Source organism: Perissodus microlepis, chromosome 11 (assembly GCF_051167445.1).
Source record: "Perissodus microlepis isolate ML-2025 ecotype Zambia chromosome 11, ASM5116744v1, whole genome shotgun sequence".
NCBI lineage: Eukaryota > Metazoa > Chordata > Actinopteri > Cichliformes > Cichlidae > Perissodus > Perissodus microlepis.
In genome coordinates this window covers 6,049,568-6,074,392 of record NC_140471.1, presented here as the reverse complement: position 1 = coordinate 6,074,392, position 24,825 = coordinate 6,049,568, and the positions used below count along the sequence as shown (strand labels likewise).

Sequence of the window (24,825 nt, the reverse complement as noted above, 5' to 3'; positions counted from 1 at the left end):
ATAATCAATGCTTGGAGTTTGTCAGAATTAGTGGGTTTTTGTTTGTCCACCTGCCTCTTGAGGATTGACCACAAGTTCTCAATTGGACTGAGGTCTGGGGAGTTCACTGGCCATGGACCCAAGATTATTTGTTCCCTGAGCTACTTAGGTATCACTTTGGCCTTATGGCATGGTGATCCATCATGCTGGAAAAGGCATTGTTCTTCATCAAACTGTTTTTGGATGGTTGGAGGAAGATGCTTTCAGAGGATGTTTTGGTACCATTCTTTATTTTTTGGCAAAATTGTGAGTGAGCCCACTCCCTTGGATGAGAAGCAGCCCCACACACGAACGGTCTCAGGATGCTTTACTGTTGGCATGAGACAGGACTGATGGTAGTGCTCACCTTTTCTTCTCTGGACGGTCCTTTTTCCAGATGCCCCAAACAATTGGAAAGGGGCTTCATCAGTGAAAATGACTTTACCCCACTCCTCAGCAGTCCACTTGGTGTACTTTTTGCAGAAAATCAGTTTGTCCCTGATGTTTTGTTTTTTTTTGGAGAGAAGTGGCTTCTTTGCTTCCCTTCTTGACACCAGGCCATCTGCCAAAAGTCTTCGCCTCACTGTGCGTACAGATGCACTCACACCTGCCTGCTACCATTCCTGAGCAAGCTCTGCACTGGTGGCACTCTGATACCACAGCTGAATCATCTTTAGGAGGCGGTCCTGGTGTTTGCTGGACTTTCTTGAGTGCATGAAGCTGTCTTCACAATAATTGAACCTCTTTCCTTGAAGTTCTTGATGATCTGATAAATGGCTGATTTAGGTGCAGTCTTAGTAGCAACAACATCCTTGCCTGTGAAGCCCTTTTTTTGCAACGCAGAGATGGCTACGTGTGTTTCCTTGCAGGTAACCATGTTTAATAGGAAGAACAATGATTTCAAGCATCACCCTCCTTTTAATGCATCCAGTCTGCTATTCTAACTCAGTCAGCATAACATAATAATCTCCAGCCTTGTGCTCGTCAACATTCTCACCTGAGTTGATGAGAACATTATTGAAATGATCTCAGCAGGTCCTTTTATGGCATCAAATGCTGAATGATGAAATGCAGTGGTAATTGAATTTTTGAGATTAAGTTCATTTTCATGGCAAAGAAGGATTTTGCAATTCATCTGATCACTCTCCATAACATTCTAGAGTATATGGAAATTGCTATCATAAAAACTGAAGCAGCAAACTTTGTGAAAACCAGCATTTGTGTCATTCTCAAAACTTTTGGCTACAACTGTACATACTGACTTTCCTACTCTCAATCCAGGAGTCAGAGTTGGTGTGATGATGATGATGACGAAGGACAGTACTGTCCAAAATATTGGTCTAAAATTTCCATATGTGGTTAAAGTGATTAAGATCTGGTGACTCTATAAGCCTTAGCATATGGCATTTCATTGATCCGTCCTTTTGAAACTATTAAGTGACTTCTCATGCCCTGTGCATGACGGCACATTGTTATCTCGAAAGACACCTCTCCCTTCACAATAGAAATGGATCGTAGGATAAGGATGATAACTCAGAAACACAGTGCATTGATTTGCTGTGACCATTTACCCCCAGGACATAGGTGGACCCAATTTGTCCCTGCAAAATGACACTCGCAGTTTAACAGACCCAGCAGGACCCCTTCTTATAGACATGGGTTCAGGCTTTTAAAAGGTGTGTACTGACAAGAGACAAAAGCCCCATTTCCATTAGTACCTACTTGGATCGATCGGTTTACAGGGTTTTCCATTAGGTCATAGTACGTGGTACCAGGTAGGGATGCGCCATATCATACCGTTCATGGTAATACCGGCAACAATAAGAAAATGAAATATCGTGATAGAATATGGGTAAAACGCGCATGCGCGGTGCCTTTGTTTTCATACGCACATGGCGGAAAAAGCATGGCGGCGACGGAGAATGAGAAGAGCGAAAGCAGATCGTTGAATGAAACGGATGAACCAGAATTGGTTTGTACAAATGCTGCAACTTCAGTGGTGTGGAACTGGTTTAGCTTTAGTCTGTCAGATACACAACAAAGCACTATTTTTGGTAGAGCATGCTAGCGGGCCGTCGTTATTACCGTGTTTTTTGGAAAATACGGCACACTTAAAATCAATCCTTTGATTTTTCTGAAAATCGACAGTGCCCCTTATAATCCCGCGTCCCTTATGTATGAATTCTGGTTGTGTTTACTGACCTCGAAATGATTTTATGTACACAGCGCTTGAAAATCTGTTGAATGTTTTAATACGACTTTGCTAAGCTACGAACCTGCACCGCTTGATGGATTGTCAGAGCATTACTGCTATCATAGGCAGGAGCCTCGCGGAGTGATACGTACTGTGCTTCAACATAATATTACCGTATTGTGTGTGTATAACCTCTTTTTAAGTTTTGTGGATATTATACATGGCTATGTTGAGGATATGCCAGCCAATTTCCACTGGAAATGCCTTTTGGTTAAACTGTCAGCAAGGAATTTGCACTGTTAAATTTGTATATAACTTTAATTCACATAAAAAACTGCTGCTTGTTTAAGTGAAAATACATAGTTGTTTTTTTTTTTTTGCTCTAATAAAGTTGTGGAGTTGTAAAGTATTTTGTCTAGTGTCAATTATAACGTCAGTTATATCGTTATCGCAAATTTTCAAATGTATATCCTGATAAATATTTTTGGTCATATCGCCCTGCTCTAGTATCAGGCACTATTTTAGTACCTGCTCCCCCGGGGTTCCAAGCAATCTGAGCAGGTACTAAAATGTCAGACTGCATGGCACCGATTGGCGGATGAGTAGTGTCGCTCCATGAGTCCTGAGAGCGTCTTGTTCACAAAAATTAAAACTGCCATTTCTAAAACCTGGCAACAAGGGAAATGGCTACAAAAAAACGACTCTGCGTTTCCTCGAGTCTGACGAAAAGCCACAGACCGAGCAGCAGGTCAGCTCGACATCCACCTTTTTTGTAGCATTTGTAAATGGTAAATGGCCTGCATTTGTATAGCGCTTTACTTAGTCCCTAAGGACCCCAAAGTGCTTTATACTACATTCAGTCATTCACCCATCCACACACTGGTGATGGCAAGCTACATTGTAGCCACAGCTGCCCTGGGGCGCACTGACAGAGGCGAGGCTCCCGGACACTGGCGCCACCGGGCCATCTGACCACCACCAGTAGGCAAACATGGGGTTAGTATCTTGCCCAAGGATATTTGGCATGCAGCCAGGAGGCAGCATGTGTCACATATTAATTATGTTGCGGGACACCCGGACGCATTGCTATGACGACAACCAAGCACGTTAAGTAGTATCGGATTGTAATAGAAAACCAGTCGATACGGGTCGAGTCACGGCGAGTCGATCCAAGTAGGTACTAATGGAAAAGGGGCTTAACAGCACTGGTGACAAGAGACCGCAGAATCTCAACAAAATCCAAGATGCTAGAGATCCCAAGTTATACTTTTCTCAAGTGACTTAAGCATCTATGACTACAGTCAGCTACAAAAGAATTCATATCAAACCAATCCACTTTATGTGGACAGTGTATAGGGCAGTTTAATTAAAAATATTTAACAATATATCCTTTATTACGGTATAAACAAAATAAAGAGTTGTTCCTCAATATGGATCAAATCATACAGACACTGAAACTTTGCTTGTTTTAAACATCTCCCCTGCTCATTCAGAGATCCTTTCCTACCATGTTTTCTATCTAAAATTGAAAGCAGCATATGAAATATTCAGTGAATATCTTCCTAGCGATGAGCTGTAGGGATGGAGGAATTGTGAACTGAGCAACAGCGAATGCAATAGCTTTGAAAGGCTTACCTGGCCTCAGTCAAATGACTTCATGTCACTTGATGTGCAAATACAGTTTAGCATTACACGAAGACTGTGTATTTTGTCTCTTAAAAGGTCCCTTTACTTTTTGCAGTTTAATGTCTTGTAGAATTTATTTAAAATAAATTACATTTTCTGTCACAATTCCACACAAAATAATCCCTTCAGATATCACAACTGTAATTACAGCCAAAGTACTGAACTAAGAATGTGAAACATTTCTAAAACCCTTCTGTCGTTATGACTTTAAGCTATTTAAAATGAGAATCAAAACAAAATGTGAAAACAAAATATCTACAAAAAGTGAAGAATATTTGACATTTTCTGATGATACCTTCTACTGCACATTGACCAGTATGAATAAGCCATGACTGTAAGGTTGATTACAATATAAAATGTTCATTTCTTTGTGCCATAAAATTGTGTAAAATAATAATGCAATATAATCACAACATAGTATTTAGAATCTACTGAAATTAAGTAACTGATGTTTATCTCTTGCAGGTTCAGCCTTGGTCACTTTCCTCAAATGAGCCTGTTCTCATATTACGTTAATATACTCAAAAGGAATCAGGATATTTGGAGAAATGTGATTAAGGCAGGACATGAGAGAACATGTTTACCTGGTTACTGTAATACTATTGTTAAGATGCAGTAGTAGATCAGATCCCCCTCCTGCTCTTCCCAGCCATTACTCCCAACTACTGTAAGAAGGTACCTTCTAAGTGACACAAGTGATGAGGCTGACTTTTCTCTACTGCCAACAAATGTTTGCTATGGAAATTTGCTCTTTGCATCCAGCTGTGCTGAAACGGAGCCAGTATTATTATTTTGAAACACTAATGTTTTGTTTCCACAATTATGAATGAATTTGTAAACTGGTTAATTTTGCTAATTGTGCTCATCAAGCCACCATAATTCAATTAAATTTTATTTATATAGCGCCAAATCACAACAAAAGTCGCCTCAAGGCGCTTTATATTGTACAGTAGATACAGAGAAAAACCCAACAATCATATGACCCCCTATGAGCAAGCACTTTGGCGACAGTGGGAAGGAAAAACTCCCTTTTAACAGGAAGAAACCTCCGGCAGAACCAGGCTCAGGGAGGGGTGGCCGTCTGCTGCGACCGGTTGGGGTGAGAGAAGGAAGACAAGATAATAGACATGCTGTGGAAGAGAGCCAGAGATTAATAACAGATATGATTCAATGCAGAAAGGTCTATTAACACATAGTGAGTGAGAAAGGTGACTGGAAAGGAAAAACTCAATGCATCATGGGAATCCCCGGCAGCCTACGTCTATCGCAGCATAACTAAGGGAGGATTCAGGGTCACCTGGTTCAGCCCTAACTATATGCTTTAGCAAAAAGGAAAGTTTTAAGACTAATCTTGAAAGTAGAGATAGTGTCTGTCTCCCGAATCCAAACTGGAAGCTGGTTCCACAGAAGAGGGGCCTGAAAACTGAAGGCTCTGCCTCCCATTCTACTTTTAAATACTCTAGGAACAACAAGTAGGCCTGCAGTGCGAGAGCGAAGTGCTCTAATAGGGTGATATGGTACTACAAGGTCATTAAGATAAGATGGGGCCTGATTATTTAAGACCTTGTATGTGAGGAGCAGGATTTTGAATTCAATTCTGGATTTAACAGGAAGCCAATGAAGGGAAGCCAAAACAGGAGAAATATGCTCTCTCTTTCTAGTCCCTGTCAGTACTCTTGCTGCAGCATTTTGGATTAGCTGAAGGCTTTTCAGCGAGTTTTTTGGACATCCTGATAATAATGAATTACAGTCGTCCAGCCTGGAAGTAATAAATGCATGAACTAGTTTTTCAGCGTCACTCTGAGACCGGATATTTTTAACTTTAGAGATGTTGCGCAAATGGAAGAAAGCAGTCTTACATATTTGTTTAATATGTGCATTGAAGGACATGTCCTGGTCAAAAATGACTCCAAGGTTCCTCAAAGCATTACTGGAGGCCAAGGTAATGCCATCCAGAGTAAGAATCTGGTTAGATACCATATTTCTAAGATTTTCAGGGCCGAGTACAATAACCTCAGTTTGATCTGAATTAAGAAGCAGAAAGTTGGCGGCCATCCAGGTCTTTATGTCTTTAAGACATTCCTGCAGTTTAAGTAATTGGTGTGTGTTATCTGGCTTCATGGATAGATAAAGCTGGGTGTCATCTGCATAGCAGTGAAAATGTATGCTATGTCTTCTAATGATACTGCCTAGGGGAAGCATGTATAATGTAAACAGAATTGGTCCTAGCACTGAACCCTGTGGAACTCCATAATTAACCTCAGTGTGTGAAGAGGACTCTCCATTTACATGCACAAATTGGAGTCTATTAGATAGATATGATACAAACCACTGCAGCACAGTACCTGTAATACCTACAGCATGTTCTAATCACTCTAATAGGATATTATGGTCAACAATAACTATCCTTTAAGACACCCAACACCCTCAATGTGTCTGAAATTCCATACTAGCATAATATTTAGCATGGTTAAATAGTATGTAAGCAGTTTTTAATATGTCCCTAACCAATGTTCCCTCTAAGGTGCGCGCGTGCGCAATTGTGCACTGATGACACGGTCTCTGCGCAGAAAAAATCTGCGTTGCGCACAAAAAAAAAAATTCTAACCTGAATTGGAATTAAAGTAAATACTTTAACAATTCTGTTTTGCAGTGTTAGTCAGTAAGTGACTGGCTCCTCCAGTATGGGATTAGAATGATGCCACCTTATCCCATAGTCCAGCCAATCACGTGATTCACATTCACGTATATACGCAGCTAATCAACGTCGTTGACAGGCTATGACAGCGTCCTTATGTGCCGACACCGGTGTTTTAGCTAGCAAAGCGGCGTGGCTGATGTGGAGTGAAGCCACGTTAATGACAACGTGTACAACCATTGGAGATGTGAGCAGGACAGACAGAACAATAGACGAAAAAAGTGTGAACTTTATACCAGTTTTTAAATTGTGTTGATAGGCCACGTAAAACCAGAGTTGTGATAAAAAATATATGCAGTGTTTGTTTTTCTTCCCGAATACTACCGTTGTTTATATTTACTGCAGGAAGAAATGGTAAAAACTGCATTTCATAAGGAAAACGCTCGAAAGCACTCTCTGCCTGTGAGCAAAGATGACAGTTTGCTCACATGGTACATTTTCCCATTGGCCAAAAAATGTACCATGTCGACCAATCAAAACATGGCATTTATTGTTAAGAAACGGGAGGGAGTTTTAGGAGTGACAGTGGTTTTGAGATGTGAGAGATTTGCGATGTTTAGCGGAGAGAAGCTGCAGAGAGGCGTGTAAGACTGCAACTCTGCTTCCTGGTCCCAACTCTGGATAATCATATTTTGGGGGGTTTAATAAATTTGTCCATATTTCTAGAAATGAGAGCTGCTCCATCCAAAGTGGGATGGATGCCGTCTCTCCTAACAAGACCAGGTTTCCTCCAGAAGGTTTGCCAATTATCTATGAAGCCCACATCGTTTCTGGGACACCACTCAGACAGCCAGCAATTTAAGGAGAACATGCGGCTAAACATGTCACTCCTGGTCTGATTGGGGAGGGGACCAGAGAAAACTACAGAGTCCGACATTGTTTTAGCAAAGTTGCACATCGATTCAATATTGATTTTAGTGACCTCCGATTGGCGTAACCGGGTGTCATTACTGCCGACGTGAATTATGATTTTACTGAATTTACGTTTACCCTTAGCCAGCAGTTTTAAATTTCCTTCAATGTCGCCTGCTCTGGCCCCTGGAAGACAATTGACTATGGTTGCCGGTGTCTCTAGCTTCACATGTCTGAGAACAGAATCACCAATTACCAGAGTTTGACCCCCGGCGGGTGTGTCACCGAGTGGGGAAAAACGGTTAGACACATGAACGGGTTGGTGGTGTACCTGGGGCTTCTGTTTAGGACTATGCTTCCTCCTCACCGTGACCCAGCCGCCCTCTTTCCCCAGCTGCTTGGGGTCTGCCGGGGAACAGCTAGCGGGGCCTACGCTATCTTCGGCTGCACCAGCTACAGGGGCCTGGCTAGCTACGGGTGAATGAAGGGTGCGAAGCCGAGTCTCCAATTCAGTAATCCTGGCCTCCAGAGCTGCAAATATGCTACATTTGTTACAGATATCATTACTGCTAAAGGAGGCCGAGGAGTAACTAAACATCTGACACAATGAGCAAGAAAGTGCAGGAGGGACAGGTGAAGTAGCCATGGTGCTAACGAGTCGGCTACGAGCTAAGTTAAGCTAGCGAAAAAGTACAGAGACAGTGAGTGAATACTTTGGCTATAAATTAGGTAGTGAGTACACAGAAAGTGTGCTTCGGATGAAGCACGTGAAGATTATACTATGAAAGAAGAATGTATTTAAATGTTGTTAATTAAATTGCTAAGCAAATAAGCTACTCAGAAACACCACTGTGTTTGAGCAGGAACAGGAAGTGATACTCTACCGCAGAGCGAGCGAACAATAGTCAATAGTTTTGTTGTGTGTGTCAGAACAATGAGGCGACTGCTGAATGTTACAGGTGTTACAGGAGTGATACATCTCCTGCTGTCAGGCCTGCAGGTATCAGGTTGATGTTCTCCTTTATCTCATAGTGGACAGAAATTATTTTTTGGAGTGGCACAAATAATTTGTGTGGCATCAAATTTGATGCAGAACAGCTGATTGTTCTGTAGATAGTTTGAAATGTTTATTTTAAAAAACGCCTTGGCAGCATTTTTAGGTAAACAGCTGCAAAAAACTTTGTTGTTTGCATAACTCAGTAACTTTTTTTGAAGAAGTAACTATATAATTAATTGCCCAACATTGGTCTTTATATACTGTATTTTGCAAACAGGGAGTTACAGGACTCTCTTCCAGACCACAGACTCAGACTCATAATACAAGTCAGAGCTTTTTTTTTTTAAAAAAAAAAAAAAAAAAAAAAAAGAAAGTTGTGTTTTCAAAATTGGAGTTCAAGTTATTTGTTACTTCCAATAGTGTTAACATACTACACAGGTGAAGAACAAGATTTTTTTTTTAAATTTTCATTGTAAGTGGGCTAAAGCAGTTAATTAAAAGTAGTCTAACATAAATGTAAATGCTGTGATTTGATGATTTTAATAAACCATGTAACTTGGATGGATTCAATGCTGGCGTGACCACAGTGCACACGTCTGCTGTTGCTCACAGTGGTCCAAGGGACCGCTCAGGGAGTTTGTGCGTTCGCTCAGACACATGAAAAATTAGAGGGAACATTGTCCCTAACCTTAATATCTATCCTGTAGTGAAAAGTTTATCTTATTCGCAGAATGGTAGAGCATGCCAGCACTAGCAGTGGCCTTACATATCCAGTCACAATGCACATTATCAGTTGCAGTGGTGTAAAGCACATCTCCACTGGACTTCAGAGCATTGTAGATGTGTTCTCTGGAGTTATGAATCACACTTCTCCATCGGGCAATCCGATGGACGAGTCTGGATTTGGCAGTTGCTAGGAGAATGGTACTCTGATTGCATTGTGCGAAATGTCAAGTTTGGTGGAGGGTCGTCTAAGGAGCTTAGAAAGAAAAGCGTCTGGACTTCTTTAAGTTGCTTGAATGGTGGAGGTTCATTATCTGGATCATTTTCTGGATATTGATAGAGTTTGAAATTTTACTGCTGTCATAATCATAAGAAGACTTTAAGTACATTGTTTAAGTACATATTGTTTTACTTTGTTATACGAAACATACATTTCAGGGCTTGCAAAATCGCTTGCCCGACGTCCCGGGGCTAGCGATTTTTCCAGTTGGGCTACCAAAATCTATCTCAGCCCTGCCCGTCAGGCTATCATAGGAAGGAAAAATATATGTCAATGCTTTTGCATTCTTTCGAAAATGTAGTAATTATGTCATTGGCATCGATGAGCCACTGTCAATATGTGACATATTGAAATCGCGTTTGAATTTGCGCTTGTTTTTTGCTTTCACTTTCACTTTCCGATCGCGTGAGGTTGATTGCGCAGAGAATCGCTGACCGTTATGTAAGTACGTGTGTAAAAGCAGCAGGATTTAGGACGATATTTTAGTTCTGCTCAGCCAAATAAGACAGGTCAGGGTGAAGAAGGGGCAGCCAAAGAAAAACCTACCACAAAACGGAAAAGTTATGACAAATCAGACTATGAGGCAAAAAGAAAGCGCAGCTTTTTTGGTTTCATGGACAAAATAATTTCTGTAGCTGGAATATGACAAGCTAAATAACGTAATGTTCTGCCAGGTGTGTTGTGAGTTTCATTCGATTTCTGAGTCGACAAGCGCCTTTGTTACTGGGACCAGTAATTTTAAGAAAGACCCCATCAGATCCCATGAGAAATGCAAGAAATGCATTATTGCCCAATCTGCAATATCTTTCCCAGAACAAACAGCAATTGCAAAAAACATACTAAAAATAAACCAAGCACAAGAAGAAGTCCTGAAAAATCTGTTTAGAACAGCGTACTATGTTGCAAAGAGTGAACTACCATTGGCTAAATTTAGCAGTCTTTGCAAACTTCAAAAAGCAAATGGCCTAGATCTTGGTTCTACTTGCCTCTTAGTAAGTAAGTAAGTAAAGTTTATTTATTAAGCACTTTTCATAGACAGGTAGTCACAAAGCGCTGCACACAGAGATTAAAATAAACAGTACAATAAATAGCAAAATGCACAATATACACAATATAGAGTTTAAATGTAAATTAAAAATATAAAAATGTAAAAAGCATTGGTCAACAGAAAGCTTGTTTAAACAGTAAAGTTTTTAACTGTTTTTTAAAGGATTCCACAGAGTCAACCAAACGTAGTTGTAGAGGTAGACTGTTCCACAGCCTTGGTGCCACAGACTGAAAGGCTCTGTCCCCTTTCGTCTTCAGACGTGTTCTGGGAGCAACCAACAAACTCAGAGTCTGTGAGCGGAGACGGCGAGCAGTAGTGTATTTTGTGAGAAGCTTGGATAAATAATCTGGGGCTTGGCCATTTAGTGCTCTGTACGTTAAAACAATAATTTTAAAATGGATTCTAAAATCTATTGGGAGCCAATGTAAAGAACATAAAATAGGAGTGATGTGAGCTCGCTTGCTAGAGCGAGTTAGTAGTCTGGCTGCTGCGTTTTGTATAGCTTGGAGGCGAGAAAGAGATGATTTATCCAAGCTGGTAAACAGGGAATTACAATAATCTAAACGCGATGACACAAATGCATGGACAATTTTTTCCAGTTCAGCTAAGGAGACCATATGTCGCAATTTAGCGACCCTTGACTTCAGTGGAAATTTCAGATTCAGGGTCTGACACAGACTGATTCATGTTCTACACAGTTCTTGCAAGCTCATAGAAATTTCTGTTCAATTAGAACCAAGTATTTGAGTTGGTGATTGTCATTTTTACACAGTTGTTGTGATTTGTATTTTAACAATTTTTTGATTCATTTTTGTTTCTGTTACAATATTATACATTAAAGTATAATATTGTAAAGGAAACAAAACAGGAAACAAAACATAAAAAAAATTGCTCTTTTTTATTCGGGCTACTTAAATTTCTTTTGGGCTACCAAAAACTGAAGAGTGCCTGCCCGAAGGGCTACCAGAGATTTTGAAATTTTGCGAGTTTTGCATTTTATATTTGTTAATCATATTTGTTTCTGTTCGATTTTGGGTGCAAAGCCTTCAATAACCTGATTGGTAACACGTTTTTCCATCAGGGCTTTCACAACCGTAGAATTGAAAACTTGATAACAACACCCAGGGAAATAATTGATACCATTTTCGGTACCACCAGGAGATTATGACCTTATCCTGAAACAACAGAAGTAATGGCGAATGTCATGTATCGAAAACGTTAACTTGTTAATTTTCAACCTATTTTCCCAATTATCAGTTGAAATTTACCAGAAGTATTTCAGATTAAGATCAATATCAAATCTCTTCTGACACTTAAATTATGTGGTAATTGTATACATAACTTAAAAGGAAAGCTGTTGGCTACTGTGGCCTGCATTGAAAAAGGTTAAATCCGGTCTCTGAGATTTGAACTCCCAAATTTTTAGTAGACCATAGCACTTATGGTATCAATTTGAAACTCCTACAAACATGGGTGTCCATATGTTGCCCACCCACCCCCCCTGGTAGGGTGATGACAATACCCCAAGCCTTTTGCAGCTGAAGCGGGAAAATGACTAAAAAACAAAACAAAACAAAACAAAAAACAAATCGATGCATTCTGCATGCAAATCAATTTCATGTTTACATGCGTCAAAATGGTCCATAACTTCAGGCTCATGTGCATATGCTGCCCTCCGTACAGCTGCATTCCACGTGAGTGAAAGTCACGTATCCATGACTAATATCACCTCTCGCTTCCTTTTGACTAATAATTAAAACTGTAATTGGGAGGGGGTGGGGGCTTTGAAAGCGGGAAACATCATCAAGCAAAATAATAGCAGGTATTTACTAATTCTTAAGGAATTTTAAAACAAATAAAATATATGTTGTGCTTATTTTAGAAAGAGACCAGACATGATCCACAGCCATTCTCCACTATCCAGAGTCGTATGGATCATCTCCTCCATCAATTGATGGAGGAATGCAAACAGTGTGTGGCTTCATACTGATTTAAAACAGCAAGCGCAATATTGCATCCTCCATCATTTGTAGCATATTAAGGGCCCATAAGTTCAATTCAAGATTTGGTTCTTAAGCTGCCAAATGTTACACTTTATTCTTTACTCATTTATTCTATCTTCTCAATTACAATCACTGTATACAACAGTATCAAAGGACCCCTGCTCCTCAGAACCCCCCATTACTTCTCACCAATTGCATTAACATCCACTGTCATGGGTGTATACAAAACCTTGCCTGCATCAGTTTTGCATACAGGATGTAGAATCATCAGGCATCTTTGCATCCCTTCAGCGCTCCAACACTTCACATCTACTTTTTTTTTTTTTTTACTGTCATGCGTTTCCTCAGCAACACATGACAGTAAAAATAGGCACATAATTATTATCAACCATCTACACCAACACCAGGGCCCTTCAGGTGGTCCTCAATCCTAAATAAATTCTATGCATTTAACCTATCTAGTCTAGTGGTAGGACTAATGGACAGACACCATGGCTCTAGCTGTAAGCCCGTGCAAGTCAAGGCTCCCAAAGAAAAGTCACAATAAGAACATACAATCTCGACAGAGAAGGGCCCCACGCTGGCCCAGGTTCAAACCCAGGTATCAGTACTGACCACACAGACATGCTGCCTTTATTTTTGTGTGAAGATGTGAAAAATAAAAATACCTCTCAGGGAAAAAGACTTTTCTGTCTAAGCATCAAGGACTCTGTTCTGTTTAAAGAAAAAAAAAATAGATGTAAGGTCATTAAAAATATCAGACATTTTTTAAAACCATAACCAATCAGGCTACAAAGCTCTGAGAAGAAACACAATTAGCGAGTTCATCACTATGAGCAACCATTACTTGTAGTCGTTTGATTTATTATTAATGTGAAAATATTGACTAATAAAACTTAGTTAAGACATACCTGATAAAAGCACTAAAAACTAGTTGAATAATGAGCACGCAGCTGCTACTTTTTAAAAACACAGCAGCTGTGTGAGTCTGTAACAACAGAGCCCCCTGTTAGCCTAGTTCCATCAGCATGTGACTTTACACTGTCATTTTCTAGCAGCCAAATATTTACAACAGATTTAATAAATGCAAGGATTGGGGTAGTCAAAGGCTGATTTCACTATGATGAAATTCTGCATTAGTTTTGATGCTTATTTTCCTAATATCCAAATAAAATTTCAAAAGCAGGGCTGAGCACACTTCACTGCACAGTAATGCGGCTCACTCATACATTGCTGAGCTAAGAACCACAGCACAGGCTACCAGACTAGTTAGAAAATCCTTTTGTACATCAGCACTTCTCTGCCCAATAAACCGTGCGGTAATGTGCCTACATGTATAATAATTTTCGTCAAGCTGCCTAAAGTATGCATGAAATGGCATATATACAGTATATGAAGCAGTGTGGAAAATATCTTTTTCAAAGAAGACATGATTTGGGAGCAAAAGTGGTCTATGCATGAAAATAGCTTCAGCTTGTTTTATAGCCTTAGTTTTCAAGTAAAACAAAGGACAATACAGCTATTTTTGGTCTAAATTGCAAAACAATGTTTAAACAGCTTATTTTAGGCTTGAAATATAAATTATGTTACATGGATACAAGAAAATTATTCAACCAAATCTACCAGTGAGGCCAATAACCTTTTCCTTTGCATTAAAAAAAACCTTCCTGTTATTGGCTTGATGCAGCATTACAGGCTGACACCACATAATTGCATCATCAGTAATACTTAACAGTACTGCTTTCATAAGACATCTACAGCTTAGTCTGTGCTGCATCCACATCAATGTAGAAACCACTGATGTCTGGTTCTTTATATATTGTACCACTAGGGATGGGTATCGTTTAGGTTTTATCCGATACCGGTGCCAAACCGGTACTTTTGAAAAGGTGCCGGTGCTTAAACGGTGCTCAAACCGGTGCTTAAAGAATGGAGAACACAAAATTGGTCCAAAAACCTCTTTTTTTGTAAAAAGATAACAATGTTAGCCTTTTCTGCAGCTATGGGGCATATATGGTATCATTCTTGGCTGGAAGCAGCGCTTAAACAATGGAAAAAACACAAACTTTGTCCAAAAACCTCTCATGTTTAACTGTTTTCCACTTTTTCTTTGGTCATTTTAGCCTTTTTGGCCAGGGTGAAGGGAGTATCTGCCATCAAACAAGAAGACAGCCGCATGTAACTACGACGGTGTTTGCTAGTTCACCTTACATGCATTAATGTAATAACGCGGTTAGCCTACTCAACGTAAATTATACACGAACAACATTAAGCTACTCACGCAGAGAAGAACGGCTGCTGCTGCCATCATCATCCATCATCATTTCTGCTACACTGGCAGGGCTAGGGGCCAGGACTCTACTCTTTGGGTTTTTGGGGGATGTTGCAAACTCCAGGTCCGATAACAGGCACCCCACCCGCAGTAGATGTGCACGGTGTGAGGTCTCGCAGCAAGCTATCAAATACGGCGCATTTCTCGGCTTTTAAAAAAAATGCTATGCGTCGCCAGGTGTTTCATCGGATTTGAGGTGTTACCTCCTTTGACAGTATCACAGTATCAGCTTAAAGCACTTGTTGCAGGCTGCTGAGTTTGCATATTTTGCTGTGAAGTACAGCCAGACTTTTGACCGCTTCGCCTTGGGCATTTTTAATCTGTAGCTCTGCTCTAAAAGAACGTACGTACCTGGACCCGCCTACTATCCTCGGAAACGTAAAATGATTGGCTAGAATCTAAAATGTATCACAGCTCAGGAAAAAAAAAAGCACCGAAATAAAGCACCGAAATAAAGCACCGAAATGTGCGCTGCTTTTCGGTCTGGTTACTACCGTTTATGACAGAACCGGTGCCATGATGGCACCGGATACCGGTACCCATCCCTATGTACCACACTACACATTACATGGAAAAAAACAAAACACATGACCCAGCCACTATGAAAAGGTGAAAGCAGGAAAGGATTTTTGTGTCACACATCGGGTGAGCAGTTTTCATTCAGTTTTCATTCATTAAATCATAATTCCCTGTGATTTTCTAGAAGTTGTGACATGAGCACTTCGTTAGACCAGCTTGGACTGGGAATTGATCAGTGGTACAAAAAAAGAGGGAAAATCTGTCTGTAAGCTCTGTATGTACTAATGTTGATAAAGCAAAGAACGGTCAGCATCATCAAATGTTGATAAATTTGGAAGGGAACTATTTAATGGCTAACTAATGCTGAAATACTCTATTATACTTCCATTCAAGACAACGACAGTCTCATTAACTACTAGACAATGCCATCCATCCATCTTCCTCCGCTTATCTGGCTTCTTTCGATGTGGAGGAGCAGCAGCTCTACTCTGAGCCCCTCCCAAATGGCCGAACTTCTCACCCGTTCTCTAAGGGAGAAGCCAGCCACCCTTCAGAGAAAGCTCATTTCCGCCGCTTGTATCCACAATATCGTTTTTTCAGTCACTACCCACAGCTTGTGACCATAGGTGAGGGTAGGGATGTAGATTGACCGGTAAATTGAGAGCCTCACACTCAGCTCTCTCTTCATCACGACGGACCGGTACAGCATCCACAGTACCAATCCGTCTGTCAATCTCCCACACCCTTCGTCCCTGACCCATAGTGGGCACGCCACCCTTTTCCCGCTGAGGACCACGGCCTCAGATTTGGAGGTGCTGATTCTTATTCCCAACGCTTCACACTCAGCTGCAAACCGTTCCAGTGCGAGCTGGAGGACATCATCCGATGAAGCCAACAGAACCACATCATCAGGCTACTATCTAGTACTTCCCTGGTGGGGAAGCCTGGTCAAGTTTCTGTTGTGGCAGTCTTCCAGACTCCATCTCTGGTGTTTTAAATTTTTGCTGGCAATAGAAATCTAATCTCAAGATCTGCCTCAAAGCAGAGTACTGCAGGTTCTACAGCCAGAAAGTGTACGGTCACTTGACTGAGGTTGCAGAGGTGAACAGGGATTGCCATTGGAAGCTGAAGGCCAACCAAAGTATAATAACAAAGTAATAACAAAGTATAATAGAAGCTTTGGTGGACAATGTGATGAGCTTTTGTAAATAACTATATACCAGCTTTCTCAAGTGTAGTTTTCCTATGGACTCAGGAGCACATAGAATGATCCTTGAACATTTCGTTCTTCTTGTTACAGGTCAATTCACCTCTTTCTTTGAACTATCAATCACTGCTCTCTCCATGCTAACACCAGTGTTACTGGGTTACTCTGGAGATGGTAAGCACCCTGATGATGTGGAAGGTAACACGGGGCAGTATTTAGCGTTTTAATGGGGATCCTGGAAAGCCGTGAAGTCTCAGGGAGGAGTGGCAGAAGTAGCCTGTGCACTGTAGCTGTTCAGCTGGTCCCAGCTGTTTATCATTCCTCATAGCTCACCATCCCTTCCCTTTTAGAGGTAACCATCTCTCTTTTTCCATATCTTTATCTACTTTGAAAATCACCTCAGAGAGCCAACCCCTGCCTCTTTCAAAAACAGATTGAAAAAAAGAAAAACAGACACTGTATCACTAGAGTCCTTTCTTTTCTCCCCTGTACCTGTTTTTAGTTCCCTTTGGCCACTTGATTGCTGAGCTCTTCTGGCTGTGATGATGTGTCCTTATGTGTTGTCATCTTTATTCCTGAACTAAATGTGGCCTGTCAGATTGGATCAAGCTGCCTGGAGCTCAGTGTGGCACCAAAGAGAATTAACGGCCCAGTAGTCGTTATCTGGCTATACAAAGACAAGTAACATAGTCTTTCTCTCATTTTGCATGTCTTTCTCAAATACATTTGGACAGACAGTTATACACACTTTGTTGGGTTACATAAATGCACTGCCATGCCATCCAGCACGGAGGTACAAAATCAGCCGGCTGCTTCATCACAGCTGGTAGCATGTCAGAAAATCTTCCAGGTCTGTGTTTGACACATCTCATGTCTACCCACTTGCCTAGATCAAACTGAGACAGATTACTTGACTGTTTGATAGCCAGCTCTTTAACAACATTTTCTTGCTTCCCTATATCATTTGCTAACAGTGACCCACTGTGCCTTCTGCAATATAGCAGATATAACATCAAGGCTTTTGTGCTGTCTCTTCTCCCCCAGGGATACAGGCGATGCAGAGGCTGGCGTGGACAATCTGCAGAATGTGTGTGAGTAAGTGACAGACAGACAAAAAAGGAACAAAGTGAGAAGGACAACCTCTGAAAACACTGCAGCACAGCACTTCAGCGCTGCCTCAGGACAACAGGCAATATTCCAGAGAAGGGACCGAAATAGAACAGGAAAAAAAAAAAAAAAAGCTGGATGAACACTTAAGGATATCTGCCAGTGAACAAGATCTCAAGTTGCTGATCCTATCCGTTTTGGAGACTTGGGAGTCCTGTAAATTTAGAAGGATTTTCTTCCATACAAATTTGTGGAGGGCATGGTGGCAGGGGAAGAAAATCTTGAGCATCCTTTGGTGTTAAACTACTGTTAAAGGGTATGTCCATTTTCACTTGAATTAGAATTGTCTGCAAATAGTGACATATTAGTCCTTAGTTGTTAGCATTAACATTATCACGCCTGTGTGCAGCAATGATGATGCAGACAATAACAAAATCTGTGTCAGGATGAAAAAGTAAAGGTATGATTTCAGTCTGAAGACATCTGCTGCCAGTTCTGCACAACTGAAGTTAAAGTTCCCACAAGAAAATCTGACTATAAACTACTCCAACATCATTTATCTACTTCTAAATTGCTGCTTTGTTTGTCATCTACCATTAAATTGTTCCTTTGTCTGAGTCATTGATCTTAATCTGAAGTCTATTTTTTTTTCACTTCTCTGTAACAGCAATAAGTCTTAGCAGTTTGAGAGATTTCCTCACAGTTTCATTTCTGGAAAAAAAATGGCAGGAGATGCCATTAACTAGTCAAGAATTTATATTCTCTGCTGTAGCTAAGCATACTAAAAATACCTTTAGAAACTAGTGCTAGAACTGAGCTTTAAAATCCCTTTACAGTCAATTAATCCTGAAAGAAATAAACATACATGAAAAGACTCACTAGTCCTCCAAACAATATAATCCATCCATTCATATATGTACTTACAGTCACTTAACAGGGTCACATGGGCAGCATTCCAAGCACAAAGGGATGTCGGTGGTTTCAGAGGCAAAAATAAAATAAATAATAGATAACCACAATTTAGTACCACCTTTACACTTAATTCTAAATAGATATTTTCCTTCTGTTCTTAATGAAGGCTCTGGCAAATGTATACTTCTTGTCCCTGACACTTTAGGTAGGGCAAAACAAATATCAGGTCAGTTAGAAACCCAAATCTTAGGAACTTAAAAGCTTTTTCACAGGATCTCCATGCATAATTCATAGCCACTCTGAGACAATCAGAGGTTTCACTAACTTCTGTATTGCTCTGAAACCCAAACAAAGAAGGATTTCTTTAAACTACAGCCTAAACTGCATTTAAAAATGCAATGAGTGTTTGAAAACCTGGCAGCCTGCAGTGGTCATATGCGATAGAGCCTAGTGAGGAACTAAATGGAAGACAGTCCTGGATGATTCCCAGAAACAAGCTTCAGACCAACCAACCTAGTCTTTATACTATACATAACTTCTGGTGTAAAACAGAGAAATAATTTTAGGAGACACTTCTGATAAAGCACCGGTTGGTCATACCTATACTAGCAACAGGCTTCGCATTGGAGCCTGTTAGAAGATCAGACTCAGAGTTTCTTCCATTTGGAGTCAAAGCCTTCCAAGTAACATATGTTTGTGTTGTCCTACACACTCTGAAAGCACTATGAACCAAGCCAGACGTAACAAAATACTATATGATGGTTTCTGGGGTGTCACGCTTTTACTATGAACACAGCAACAAATGTCCAATGTCAAGGGTTTAGGAGCTGGTAAGAGAAACATGAGCCAGCTGTCACTCATTCAAGTGTCAGACATTAAAGTCTTCTATAAACTGTCTCAACAGCACCCAAATTAGAGAGCCTGAACTTAGTGAATGGGAGCATAATTATTCAATGAAAGAAAAGAAAAAGATGATTTTTGAATAGGAATCATAAGGTACTCCCACATTGGCTTCAGCCCCAGTATAATTGCCACAAATGGCTTGTTACAGTCTTCTGAAGCCAAAAGGCCAAAACCACCCACAGGTACTTCCCAGCTGTAGTGGGTATTCTTGAGCTTATAATCAACACACCATTATATGGGTCAACTGCTCTGAATATGAGCTGGTTAGGAGACAGTACAGGAATTGTACCTCCTACGCTAACATAATCAGAGCATTATAAAATACAGCTTCTGCTGGCTCACTGTTCTACTTTGCTGACATGGGACCAAACTAACTGAGTTCTTGACCTTCTTTGACAGAACGTTGATTTCAAGTGTAGCCCTAGTGTTTACCAGAGAGTTATAGACCTCTATCTGGGGTGATGGAGTGATCAGAGTCCATCAATTTCTATAAATAACCTATAAATTTAAATAACCAAGTAAGTCTCAGCAGAGCTACCTTCTCCTGAGTCTAACTACAACTCCATCACTGTAGCAGCGGATGAACCATTTCTTCATTAGCTGCAAGTCCTGGTTAGTGCAGGACTCTAGCTCACAGCAGAAGGTACCAGCTTCAGTCCAAGACAGAGGGATTGGAGTATGTCAGTGGAGCATGCTCTCTGGGGAAGCAGCTGAATAATATCAAGGACTGCAATAATGGTGAACTGGCCACTGGGCCAGCAGGCAGGAAACTTGTGTGTGTAGAAGAGCCACAACTAGCTGGTTAGCAGTGACTGAACTTTAAAACAATCAGATTTTGCTCAGTAAGTTCAGCAGTTCAGCAGCTCAGCAATAAATTGGCACATATACTCGGCCACCCATTAATATATATGTGTGGCTCATCCAAATAAAAACTAAAACAATAAAACATTGAGCCCACTTAAAACCCAAAGTTCAATAAGCTTCATGTAATACCTAAAGTGTTCTCTAATTGCATTTTTCGTTACATGTATAATGAATTTCTAACAAAGGCTGCAGAGTGCTACACCCTCCAAAGCATGCAGAAAAAAAGAACAAAAATGAAACATCAATTTCAAACGATTTTTATGAAGGATGAAAAAAAAAAAACATGCCTAAATGACAAAAGCCTGGATGTGCCTCTTCTGGTGCCATATTCACTGACACTGTGGGTCACTGTGCCAAAAATGGTGCCTTCCATTTATCTGACTCATGGGACTGATGATTTGAGGCACATGTACATCAGCTCCACCACCAGCCTCTTAAGCTATGATCACCTGAAGAGGCCTCTTATGGTATAAATCTCTCTCCAGAGGCGTTTGTCTGCCTTTGCAGTGGTATGTTTTCTGACTTAGCCTAATGCATAATCTGCTTTCCCACAAACTGAACTGAACCCATACTGTGTGCACCAGAGTTGCTGTAAAAAGTAATGAGAGTCAATTTTGCTCAGCACTTAGGGGATATGGAAATGCATAAATATCACTTATTTCCACTGTTAAAAGAAATGCCAGAATACTGATCTACAGAATCTTAATACAACATATTACAGTGAATTATTGAGAAAGTTGGAGACATAAAGGCACAAGCTCATACCTGGATTAAAAAGCTGTTTGGAAAATAATGTGAAAATTCATTCATCATTTTCGTAATTTAGAAAGGCTACATTTGGATATTTTAGAGATTGGTCCAAACATTTTTTATGCTTTTTGCACTGCTTTTAATGTGAGTAGCTTCCCACTTACCCTCTATCTTGCTTATGGAACATTGCTTTTCAAAAGAAAACAGATGGATAAATTGAAGGAACGAAGGTTTGCAGATGTGCAGCATTTTGAAAATGACTACCTTTGCGGTTCTGGTGTTAAAACAAACATGAATTCTGACTAGGATTTCAGTCTGTTTGGATTAATGTCTGATTCAGAAAACATGCAAAAAGAATATTGGAAACTCCAGAAATATGAAATAACATCTTGTCTGTGAGTTTAGACCATGAATACCACAAAAGCTTCACTGTGGTATTTTTATTTTCACAGCTCCAGTGTCATTACTGTGAACACCTCTTGTGAACCAATATAAAGGCAACGGCAAGCCGGTTTCCATTTGCTCAGAGTGCTAGGTTACAAAGCTGCACACCAAAGGACCATGATCAGACTGATAGTTATTCTTATTTTTGACAGTACTTATTATTATCAATCAGCTGATAAATGAATATGACAAAAGGGGATGTGTGGGATTAATCCTCCCTTTCTCAAAGGAAAACACAGCTATGGATGCATATGAATGATGTTTGCCTTAGATAATCACTGACTTGAGTCAAGTGCTGCTGACTCTTACAATTACAGTTCGAAAATACCTTGCTTGTATTCTGTGGTTTAATCTACAGTTTGCTTTTGAAATATAACTTTCTTATCACACAAACAGTGGCGGTTGGTGGTTAAAAGAAAAAAAAAGAAATTTTTTGGGTGGGTGCAATTGGGTCTGACAGATCAAACAATGAAGGTCATGAAAAAAAAACACAAACACAAATAACCCAGCTGTTCTACTATACTAAGCCTGAAAAAGGGTGAAGCTTCATGCTATTGTACAAGTGGCTACAGCTGCTCTCATGTCTTTTGCACTTTTCTGTTAAGTGCTTTATCATATAGCCTGCTGGGGAAGGTTTGTGTATATGCTCTCCCACGGTCCGTGGACTGCTGCTGTCTGATTCTGGATGGTCGAGTTCAAGCCCTTTGATTCTTTTCTTCAACCGACTGCCTTAAAAACAGATTGTTGCTGTAAACAAACAACTGATTTTAACTTTGTTTCAGCAGCACTTGAAGTCACCATTCTTGGTCAAAAGCTAGCTAATGAGCATCTGTTCTTCTTCTTCAAAACAAGAGTGGCTGTGGTGTGACGATGTGTGAATGACATTGAATCAAATTCTTAAACAAGGCAGGTAATCCATGCCGACTGGAGACTGAAGAGTCTCTGAGACTGAAGAGTCTCTGAGACTGAAGAGTCTCTGAGACTGAAGAAGTCACTTGGATGAGTAACGAAACGTTTCTCCCACAAAACGCTACATCCAGATGAACAGAATCAACTTTTGGAGATATAAAAATTCATCTTTACATTAATATATGTTCCCAGACTTCCACAGACTGACCAGAGAGTGAAAGACCTTTTATGGAGCCTGTGTAATTCAAGACAAGCTCTTTCACATTGCCAAAATTAATCAACAACCAATGAGAGTTATACCATTATTCCAACCTACATTCCTGAGCAAAACAGTTAGAGTCGCTACAAAAGAGATCCACAACAGCTATGTCGTCAGCATATTTTAACATTTTCGCATTCCTATCCTGCAGCTGCATGTAATTTACATAAACATAAACTGGCATAACGATGGAACATACCATTGAGGGGCCCCGTAGTAACGTGATTTAACTGACAAAATTTATTGATGACAAAGGTTGGTTATGTATGTAGAAACAAATCTTGATTTAAATCAACAAGTTGCAGGCTCATGCACTAGAATTGCACACTAGAATATTGTGCAATCCACAATTTTTGCTTGATTAACCTTCTAGGTCCACCTTGAATCCTCTTGATTCTGTGGATCACAGTGCATTACAGTTTATCACAGGTGATTACTGTCTTACTCACCATTGGACCTTATATGAAAAAGTGGGGTGATCCTACCTCGCAAATCGAAGAGAGCAGCACTGTACCAAGGCTCGATTGCAAATAGTGCCTGCTTACCTTTGTTCTTAGACTGAATTTAAACACTGTACACAGCACCTCTTAGATGTACAAAACTATGAATCTACATTCTGTTACCTTTTAACATGTAATATTTATTTATCTCCAGATATATTGTGGTGCTATATGATTTGGCTATGTGTCTAAATTTGCTATATGGTTCTTGGAAATAGATCTCTTATTTTATAACATACATTTTACATTTATCAAATTTATCATTAAATATAATAAATAACCGCTAAAAAAAAAATCTTAATAATAATCGTAGCTACATGCATGAATGTATTTTTCAGGTTAGGTTATGTACTACTTTATACAAACACATCTATACGTGAGCTGGTAGCCGCTGGACACGTTTCCCCCTGTGATATTTACCAACACCTGCAAAGGCAAAGCCCGGTGACAGTGAAGCTGAAGGAATTTCACAAGAACAGAACTGTGTCCCAGCAAAGCAAAAAGCTTTACCTGAACTGCAACTCTTACCTTAGGTCTAAGTGAAAATGTTGATTTTGTCTTTCAAGACAGTTGAGAGGTTAGCTCATTTGGGAAGCATCAGCGTCTCAGTATGTTGCAGAGTCGAAAGCAAAGACGTGTAGTGGAAACGGAAAGAAAAGCATACCGGCGTACACGGCAGCTGTGAGTAACCAAAAAAACACCCGCGTGTTCAGTCATGAAATTTCTCCGAGACTCGGCCGGGGGGTTTTGCTCTTGTTTACAAGCTAGCCTAGCGCTCACAAAAGCAGAACCAGAGAGATCATCTGCCTGAATACCGACTCCACTCTGCTGTGTCCAGTCTCCACCTACCGCCGAGGGGAATCCCGCGCTCAGATCTCGCGATGACACGAGCTCTCTCACAAACGCTCCTGTGTGTAACTACCTAGTAGTGATGTGCGATACCACTGATTTCCTTTCCGATCCGATACCAAGTAAAATTCAGTGTGGTATCGATGATATTGATCCGATACCGATACTCTGTACAAAAACTTAATGTTTAATTGTATTTCATAATACAATATAGAATTGCATTATGTAATAGTAATAATAATATAATAATATAGCTTCATAATGATTACAGGACATCAGACTACTTGTTCTTATTGCTTAATGATGCAGAATAATCATATAGAAATAAAAAACCTGAAGTTGTGCGCTATTTGAGCATGTTGCCTGCCTGCAGCACTAAAGGACTCCGCAGGAGACGCCTGTCTCACCCTAGCAGCACCTGTCCCTCTCCTCCTCTTCAGTTCGCCTCAACATAAGCTCATCATATTCTGTGATATGATTTACTCTGAGGTGTTTGACGAGGTTAGTGATGTTGCCACAACACCTCACTGTCTTGCCACATGTATCGCAAACTGCGTCTTGGCTGTTTGTGGAGGTAAAATATGTCCACACATGACTCCGTTTACACTCAGCCATCTGCCCGTGAGTGCCTTTAGGAAAGGTCAGAGCAAATCTGATCAATGTGAAATATATTAAGACATAATAAACTGATTGAAAAGTCCAATCGTGATGAAACTGATGCAGTAAAAAAAAAAGAAAGAAAATAATCCAGCATTCATTTTATGAATAGTT

At 40.2% G+C, this 24,825-nt stretch overlaps 1 protein-coding gene across 1 annotated transcript in view; it reads right to left on the bottom strand.

Annotated features, from left to right (window-relative positions):
* pomgnt2 (protein O-linked mannose N-acetylglucosaminyltransferase 2 (beta 1,4-)) overlaps positions 1–24,078 on the bottom strand; it is a 34,295-nt gene extending 10,217 nt beyond the window's left edge. The window contains exon 1 of the mRNA XM_084943630.1: positions 23,734–24,078. The gene's annotated coding sequence lies outside the window, so the exon portion shown is untranslated. The remainder of the gene's footprint in view (positions 1–23,733) is intronic.
* Positions 24,079–24,825: the final 747 nt, after the last annotated feature.